This window comes from Pogona vitticeps, chromosome 2 (assembly GCF_051106095.1).
Source record: "Pogona vitticeps strain Pit_001003342236 chromosome 2, PviZW2.1, whole genome shotgun sequence".
In the NCBI taxonomy this organism is placed as follows: domain Eukaryota; kingdom Metazoa; phylum Chordata; class Lepidosauria; order Squamata; family Agamidae; genus Pogona; species Pogona vitticeps.
Window position 1 is genome coordinate 29,010,551 of NC_135784.1, and position 9,497 is coordinate 29,020,047.

The window sequence follows — 9,497 nt, forward strand, 5'->3', positions numbered from 1 at the left end:
ACCTGATAATCTTTTCTAATTCCTTCATTGCTACCCTTCTGAATCTCAGTTTTTTTTCTATTTCTTAACTGCAATCTCCATTTGGGTTGATGACTGATGGTAAGTTGTGATATAAGCCCTTTTCTTCATGCCTTTCTACCGTTACATGCTTTTATTTCTAAAGCACTCACAGTTAAGCATCAATAGATTTATTCAAAAATCTCTGAAGGCCAAGGATGAATGCCATTGTTACTTCAAGCACTCATGACTGAGCTGAGATTAGACCTTCCTCCACCTACACAAGTCAGCAGACTCCCAGTTTGTAGAGCACAGAACTATCGGCATCATAATTGTGAAAGTTGACTCCACCTATCTGTTTCATATTTGTGGTGGCTACCTGATGTGGGCAGGACGGAAGGATCGGGTAGCTGGCTATATAAGCCACCTGAGATCTTCAGAGGGCTGGGATATCACCAGGAGAAGACATCCAGGACATCAGAGAAAAGACCGCTTTGTAAGTAAGTGAGAATCTCTTTGGTACCTAATAAAACAGTGGGTATGGTTCCAGGGCTGTTGAGATGGGTGATTATTAATGAAAGACAACAGTAGATAAGTGGGTAAACTAAATATATTGGGAGGAAAGGAATGGATGGAGAAAGATCTTCAGTCAGATGGACCAGTGACCCTGAGCCATGTTACCTTCCACACAGAGACTGGATTGGATCTTTTAGCAAAGTCCTTTGAAACCCTTAGCCCTGCTGACTACATTCCAAAACGCTTCCCATCTAGTAAATGGGACTGCACATGGTTGTATTTATATAATAATAGTCACTATTTTTAAATAAATATTGATTGCACTTAATAACGTTAAATAGGGTTATAATGTTATTGAATTTTAGCATAACAGAGTGATTCTCAACCAGCGGGGTATCCCTGTCCACTCAAGAGGGGCATAATCAAGATTTGAGGGGAGGCGTGTGTGGTTGGGGAGGGAAAGCATCTTTAATATTTAAACAACTTTAACTGATGTAACAATCCAAAGATTGGGATGTTTTCGCACTTTATTTCCAGATGTTTTGATTTTTTTTAAATTTACAATATTTCAGGCTTGAAAGGCATTTTTTTTGCAAGAGGCAAATTGGAAGGGGGGCATGAAATGTTTATGCTTCTCAAAAGGGGACATGATGTATTTGAAAAAAAAAACCACAAAGGTTGAGAAACACTATCAGGATACATGCAATCTGTGGTATAATCATCTACATTTTCTTCTTTGATGTTTCCCTGGAGAAATATGGCTACTAATATAGATATGAATACAACAGATATAGATACAGATACAGATATAAATATTAATACAACAGCCTAAGATCTTGCATTCTTTCCCTTCCTGTGAGTTTTCCACTCAACCTCTACCTTCTCATCCTACCAGAACTGTTTTCATATTAATTAATTAATTAATTAATTAATTAATTAATTAATTAATTAATTAATTAATTAATTAATTAATTTTATACCCTGCCCCTCTAGACCATGTCTACTCGGGGCTGCTTACAGCATAAAATAAAAACAATATAAAATATAGATAATTATAAAAATACAATTGGTATATTAATTAATACAATTAGTTTAAGAAAGGATTACCAAGATTGGATAAGATGGAGAAAAAAATATATTCTCTCTAATCATGAGTTCGTTTTTTTGTTTGTTTGATAACCTGACCTATATCCACAGATCACAAGGGCATGCAGCTCACATTTTGGACAGCTTCTGTGAGCTATTTCCCAGTGACCACACAACATAGCATTCCAGCTCAACCCCAATCTATGCCCAGGTTGGATCCTTTTTCTCCTGTAGCCGGGCTGCTCCTATCTGGGGCTAGGCTGGAGCCATTCCTTGAGGAACTGATGTGTTGTTTTTAAGGGAGATCGCTCTTGACCAACCCACCCTTTCCACCATGATCAGACTTAAGCCTTTCTCACCATCTGATTGCACCTAACATTGGTGCTAGTTGGACCTCCACGAGGAGGGCATTTGACAACGAGGGTGCCAGAGACAAGAAGGGTTTTTTCCTTGGTGTTGCCAGATGAAGTACCACTCTCTGTGGCTGGGCATCAAGGAGGCACCTCAGGGAGACCTCAATTAATGGGCAAGCATATACAGAGAGGTGGTTGTTGTTGTTTAGTTGTTTAGTCGTGTCTGACTCTTTGTGACCCCATGGACCAGAGCATGCCAGGCCCTCCTGTCTTCCACTGCCTCCCAGAGTTTGGTCAAAGTCATGTTGGTCGCTTTGATGACACTGTCCAACCATCTCATCCTCTGTCGTCCCCTTCTCCTTTCCTAACATCAAGGTCTTTTCCAAGGAGTCTTCTCTTCTCATGAGATGGCCAAAGTATTGGAGCCTCAGCTTCAGGATCTGTCCTTCCAGTGAGCACTCAGGGTTGATTTCCCTTAGAATGGATAGGTTTGTTCTCCTTGAAGTCCAGGGGACTCTCAAGAGCCTCCTCCAGCACCACAATTCAAAGGCATCAATTCTTCGGTGGTCAGCCTTCTTTATGGTCCTGCTCTCACTTCCATACATCACTACAGGGAAAACCATAGCTTTGACTATTCGGACTTTTGTTGGCAAGGTGATGTCTCTGCTTTTTAAGATGCTGTCGAGGTTTGTCATTGCTTTCCTCCCAAGAAGCAGGCGTCTTTTAATTTCGGGGCTGTTGTCACCATCTGCAGTGATCATGGAGCCCAAGAAAATGAAATCTGTCACTGCCTCCATATCTTCCCCTTCTATTCCCAGGAGATGATGGGACCAGTGGCAATGATCTTAGGGTTTTTTTTTTATGTTGAGCCTCAGACCGTTTTTTGCACTCTCCTCTTTCACCCTCATTACAAGGTTCCTTAATTCCTCCTCACTTTCTGCCATCAGAGTGGCATCATCTGCATATCGGAGGTTGTTGATATTAGAGAGGAGAGGAGGGCTACCCAGCTAACAAGAATCAGGATGGGGAACAGCAGAGAGAAGAAAAATTGTCGTTGAGAATAAAGACAAAAGGAGATTTCCTGCCATGGAGATGGGGCAGCCCATGCTTCCTGCTTCAGCTGGCATGTGATTTGCTATCTTCTAAAGAGCCTTATCTCCCTTTTGGACAGGGAGATTTGTCAATCCTACGGAGTCACAGCTTGGGCTGTTGATAGCGAGTGCAACATGTAATCAAACTTTTTAAGTTTTGGAAGACATACTACAGCACTGACTTCATCTTAAGTACATTATATCCAAATAATATGGAGATTATAATTTATCGAAAACTACGCCTGTAAAGTATTGTGTGTGGGATGCTTATCTAGGGTGAACCTGAATGTAATCAGAGAATAGATAGGAGATGCTGGTGCTAATTAGTATAATCAAGGCTCATGATGCAGATATTAGGAGTGTAAATAAGTGAGAAAGAACAGCACCTACAGAACACCTGGGAGCTGCTGTAGTTCAAAAGCAGCTTCTGAGTCAGCAGCAAGATATTGGGAAATGGATTTGAGATTGCATATGCATATGTGACCTAGTTTTCAGGAAGAAGAAATAATGCATGGCATCATTATGGTGTCCCAAACAGGACAATTTGGTACAACTGGTGCCCCTGCTCCCACAACGATGTTTTCATACTGTGTGGAACCTCTCATGGGGGTGTGACTCCATCAAAACTATTTGGAAACGCTCATTGTTGGAACGGATGCCTCTATACAGAGGATGTATATGGAGCTGCAATGATTGCACATAAGGAGCTATGGGTGGGTGGGTGGAGAAACGCATCTGGTTTGCTTTTTCCTGCCTTCTAATGTTTTAACGTCTCATGCTTAAAATATCAAGTTCGTTCTGTACTGAATATAACATCCTTTCCATTCATTTGCATCAGTTAAGTTCAAGCAGTATAGCTATTTGTGGCCTGGTGAGGACCATATTGTATATGCCTACCATACAGATGTTAAATAAGGAAACAAAAATGTTTTACAGAGAGAGAGAGAGAGAGAGAGAGAGAGAAAGACAGAGACAGAGACCGAGTCAGAGAAAGAGACAGAGACAGAGACATAAACACACACACACACACACACAAAGAGAGAGGTAGATATAGCAACTCAAATTCTACACTAAGAGGACTGAATATGCAGGACTGAACCTCATTTTTTAAAAAGAGTTAACCATGCAGAGCCCTGGGTCAGGAGAGATTCTCTTGTGGTCCCACTGCCACCATTTGCTTTCTCTCTCTCTCTCTCTCTCTCTCTCTTTCTCTCTTTTTTTTTTTAAATCTCAACATTGTGTTTTCCGTCCCAAATATTTAAAAGAAAATTGCAGGGTTTAGTTAAAAAAATCTTTAAAATCAATGGAAGCAAAATCCTTTCCACTTCTTACACATCCATCACTGAAGCAGCTGGTAAAACTGTCCCGGTCCTTTCCCTGAATTACACCCCCGATTTAAACAACTAGATGCTGAGTATCCTGTTCATGCAGCCTCAAACAGCTAATTACCCTATCTAATCCTGGGCTGGGCTGGGAGTTCCATGTAGTCCTTGATTCCACTGCATGGCGTGAGTCAGATCAGTAGTGCCAAGCATTACCAATTCATGGTTTTAAGATATGGGACTCTGAAGAAGGATTTGGGGAGGTGCGAGCTTTGCAAAAGAAAAGCAGTGGGCTCAGAGAGAAGAGGGCATGCAATGTTACCTAGCATCACCTGGAATGATCTGGAGCTGCATTGACAGAACTTGTCCCTATTCCTACCTACAGGTCAAGGGGATCCCATCAAGCTGGCAAGATGTGTAACCTGGATTGTGTCGCAGATACATTCAGGTGTTTGTTTAGGACGTTGAAGGGCATATTTGACAAGGCAAAAGGTAAGAGCTTAGAATGATGGAGGGGGACATAGCACTACACTGTATCTTCAAAGACCAGCAACAACACACTTTTGTCAAAATCATACAGAATTCCATTTTGGGTTGTGTTTAAATTGTACTTACCCTGTTTCCCCGAAAATAAGACAGGGTCTTATATTAATTTTTGCTCCAGAAAACACATTAGGGCTTATTTTCAGGGGATGTTTTACTTTTTTCATGTACAACAATCTACATTTATTCAAATACAGTCATGTCTTTTTCTTCTGGTTGCTGCACAAGGGTAGAGGGCGGGTTTTTACTTAACTCGGGCTGATTTTGGGGGTAGGTCTTATATTACGAGCATCCTGAAAAATCCTACTAGGGCTTATTTTCAGGTTAGGTCTTATTTTCGGGAAAACGGCATATGTTTTAAGTCCACTTTAAATCTGGCTGGATAGTTCAGTGGTTTCTGCATCTGGCTGCAGAGTTAGAGATGGAGAATTTGATTCTCCACTGCACCTCCTATCAACAGAGCCAGCCTGGGTGGCCTTGGGCAAGCTGCACAGTCCCAGGAAAGCCCCAGAAGAAGGGAAGGATAAACCACTTCTGAGTACTCTATGCAGGAGGTGCAGTTGGGAATCAAACTCCCAACCTCTAGCTCCTCAGTAGGATTCTGAAGGTGAAAAATACATAATAAAGATATGACAGTAAAATTTAAACCTACATCAAGTAATTACAAATAGTAAGAAAACCTTTGTACCGTGTTTCCCTGAAAATAAGACAGGGTCTTATATTAATTTTTGCTCCAAAAAAAAAATTGGGGCTTATTTTCAGGGGATGTTTTTTTCACATACAACAATCTACATTTATTCAAATACACTCATGTCACCTTCTGGTTGCTGCAAAATGGTGGAGGGCGGGGTTTCACTTAACTGGGGCTTATTTTTGGGGTAGGGCTTACATTACGAGCATCCTGAAAAATTCTACTAGGGCTTATTTTCAGGGTAGGTCTTATTTTCGGGGAGACAGGGTAGTAGCCATGACTCCAATTCTCTTGCTGAAATAGTGAACGGAAAAGAGAAAAGAAGGACATTAAAAATGATAAACACATTTTAAAATACCTGGAATAATACAAACACCCTCGCCTAGTGCCTAAAAATGTTATTCCAAGTGCTCTGTGACTTTCCATGGCGGAGGGCAGTCCCTGGAGGAAAGGTGGCCACTCTGTAAATAATTGCACTCAAATTGTCCAGCGGACATGGTCCCCCCTCCCTTCTACTTCTCTGTGTCAAGAAGGGGAAAGAGAAACCAGGCCAGCTATGCACTTAGGGAATGCTTGCAGGAACCACGGGATGGCGTGATCACATGGAGAAATAGATGGCAATTTGGGAGCAGTCCTGTGGGTTGTACAGGGGAATGTGCTCCAGCGTGATCCAAGACCAAACTGGACCTTCGTGGTTCTGCTGAAGGGCTTCTACTTTTGAGGGCCAAAGTGCAGCAATTCCCCGGCGGCCCGAAGGGTTGATCCCTCCCCTTTCCAGTGCGATCATGTGCGCACCTTTGCAAGCTGTCTGACTGCACCCTTAGTTTCACACTCCCCAAGAGAAGCACTAGCTGGAGAAGTTCCCCCTGGTGCTTTGGGCAGGATTCTGATCCCCTTTTGAGGATGCGCCCCTTCTCCTGACATCGGCCAGCCCATGAATGCCTTGAAGGGAAGATCTGATCCCCTCCCTTAAAAGTTATCTTATCCGTAGCATAAAGATTAAGCTTTGGTAGGGTTACTAGTACTGTGCCATCCATACCAATGAATATTCTTACTGTAAATTTTGTTTTATTTTATTTTTAATTTCTTCCCTACTATTTTCCCTGTCTGTGTTTCTCCTGCAGAAGTGATTGAGCATCCATTCGAATCACCAAACAAGCCGGGTAAAACAGACTGACAGGAAAGGCTGCACTTTGTAATGTTCTTCTATGATGGACTCTACCATTACCTTCTCCACCTATCCTGGCAACAGCAGAGATGCCCCCTTTTATTGTCAAGTGTTAACATTGATGTACAATTCCAAAGGAGAATAAAGCTCATTTGGATCTGAACTTTTGCATTTTGGTTTCTTTTCTGAATGAATTTCAGAAAGGAACTGTCTTAGCAAGCTGAGAATGGAGGAATGCATCAATGGGTGGATGGATGGATGGATAGATGGATCTAATTACCCAGATGCTCATGTGTTCTTTCTTTCTCCTCCTCCTCCTCCTCCTCCTCCTGTGTTCTGACTGCAGCCGACCACAATTTTTTAAAAAAATTACATAATGAAATGCAAGAATAAAGTATTCATATCAACAGGTTTGCTTTTGCACCCAAGCATATCACATTGTAAGAAATGCATATTTTATTTGCCTCTATCCAGGCCTTTCGATGCAGGTCACATACTTCTTATTAAGAATCTCAAATATCTGAATCCTGTAATCACGAGACATGAGATTTTTTGTATTTTTGAAATAATGGTAAATTTAGAGGAGGGAGCCATGTTAGTTTGCGCAAGCGTTTCAGGCAAAACCCAAAGGAAAAATAATAATAATTTTTTAAAAAGACAAAAACCCATGACACTTTAAAGACTAAGTGTTATATTTTAATATCAGCTGTCCACAGAAATCTCACATTAAAATATAACAGTTAGTGGGGGTTTTGTCTTGTTAAAATTTTTATATTATTGTTATTATTCAAAAATACCAGGCACAGTCAAATACAAGTTTTAACCAAAAAACTAAGTATATATGTTGTCATAGTATATATGTTGTTCCTAATACTTCTGTTTTTATAGCTCTGAGATCTGCAACTAAGTGTGCCTGCTGTTTCTGAATCATCATCATCATCAATAATAATGATGATGATGGTGATGATGACGACAACGATGATTTGAAAAAAACAGGCACAGTCAATATTATAAAAACCCTAATTATCTCTTAAATATCGGGGCAGTATGTTTGCTGTCCCTAATATTGCCATCCTTTGTAGCTCTGATTGTGTGATTTCTGAGATCTGCGACTGCTTATAGTACAGTGGTGCCTCACATGGCGAGTGCTCCGCTGAGCGATAAAATCGCTTAACGAGGGGCTCTGGGCCATCGCTGGAGCATTCGCTCAGCGATGGCCCCTATGGAGGTTTTCCGTCATGCGGTATTTGCTAAGTGATTCGCTTAGCGATTTTCGCATAATGAAGCAGGGGAGAACAGCTGATTGGCGGTTCCAAAATGGCCGCCGGAAGGCCCGCGCCACATTTTCGCGCCCTGCCCTCGCTTACCGAAGGCACGAAAATGGCGGCGCTATGGAGGAACATCGCTGAACGGTGAGTTTTCAAGCCATAGGAACGCATTGAACAAAGTTCAATGCGTTTCTATGGCTTTTTCCTTTCCGTACAGTGATGTTTTGCTGGGTGAGGGTTAATCCGGAACGGATTAACCTCGTTATGCGAGGCACCACTGTACTGTGTGAAGTTTCTTGATATTGTTCCCAAAGTTCAAATGACTACGGGAACCACAGAAGTGGGTTTCTTCCAGAGGCGAGATGTTTCAATGACCAGGTCTCTGTATTTTGTTAATTTTCCAAATTCTTTCCCCCCCCATCTCTGGCATCCCCTGGAATTGCAATGTCAATGAGCCAGGCATTTCTTTGTTCTATTACTACTACCATGTTTCGCTGATAATAAGACAGGGTCATCTATTAATTTTTGCTCCAAAAATGTATCAGTTTATTTTCAGGGGATTTTTTTTCATGTACAACAGTCAACATTCATTCAAATACAGTCATGTCATCTTCTTATGATTGCTGCACAAGGGTGGAGGACAGGGTTTCACATAAAGGGGGCTTTTTGGAGTAGGGCTTATATTATGAGCATCCTGAAAAATCATATCAAGTCTTATTTTGGGGGAAACGGGGTATATCTGGTGTGTTATGTTCAAGGTGTCTATCCGTTTGAATCCAGAAATCCCACAAGATCTTGACTTTCTCATTTTCTGACACCTTCTCTACCTGATGTTCCCACTCATTTTTGCACGCTGGCGAGTTATATTCTTTGCACAATGACCAGTGCACTAACTTTGCCACTCTATCGTGTCTAATTTTGTAATCTGTTTGTGCAATCTTTGGACATTAACAGATGATTGTGATGATGATGATGATTCCTTTGGGTTTTCCCCTGAGAAATAATTACTTCTTGATGAAGGTGAAGTGACTAGGCAGGGCTAAGTTCTCTGGAAACCACAAGGTCTGATTGCTTCCTGAGAGGCGTAAAACTACCAGATCCATAATGCTTTGCAGTTCCCAGACAAATTCATCCCATGTCTTCATCACATATGAGAAAAGCAAAAAGGGAAATGATTTCAGACACCTGAAAGGAGTAGATTTGGTTTGATGCATCGCCTGGAGGCAGGCAGTGCATCACGGCCTCTCCCAATTTGAAGAGACCCTCGCCCAGCAAGCTGAGGCAAAGAGGCAGTCACAAAAACAGCAAAATCAGGAAGCTAGATGGGGTACAGATAGTATTTGTCTTCAGTTTGGAAGGGATTGTCACTCTTGAATCGGCCTCCTCAGCCGCACTAGATGCTGTTCCAAGTCCTCCATACAGAGCATGATATCATAGTCTCTCAAGACTGAAGGATGCCTAA

General features: G+C 41.6%; 1 long non-coding RNA gene across 2 annotated transcripts; it reads left to right on the top strand.

Moving 5' to 3' along the window:
* The first annotated feature begins 358 nt into the window (after positions 1 to 358).
* LOC140704300 (uncharacterized) lies at positions 359 to 6,930 on the top strand. 2 transcript variants are annotated; one of them, XR_012083398.2, is made up of 3 exons: positions 359 to 493; positions 4,751 to 4,857; positions 6,724 to 6,930. It is a non-coding gene; the product is annotated as an uncharacterized LOC140704300 (long non-coding RNA). The 2 variants fall into 2 exon arrangements; XR_012083397.2 differs by having other exon boundaries at positions 366 to 497.
* The last annotated feature ends 2,567 nt before the right edge of the window (positions 6,931 to 9,497 follow it).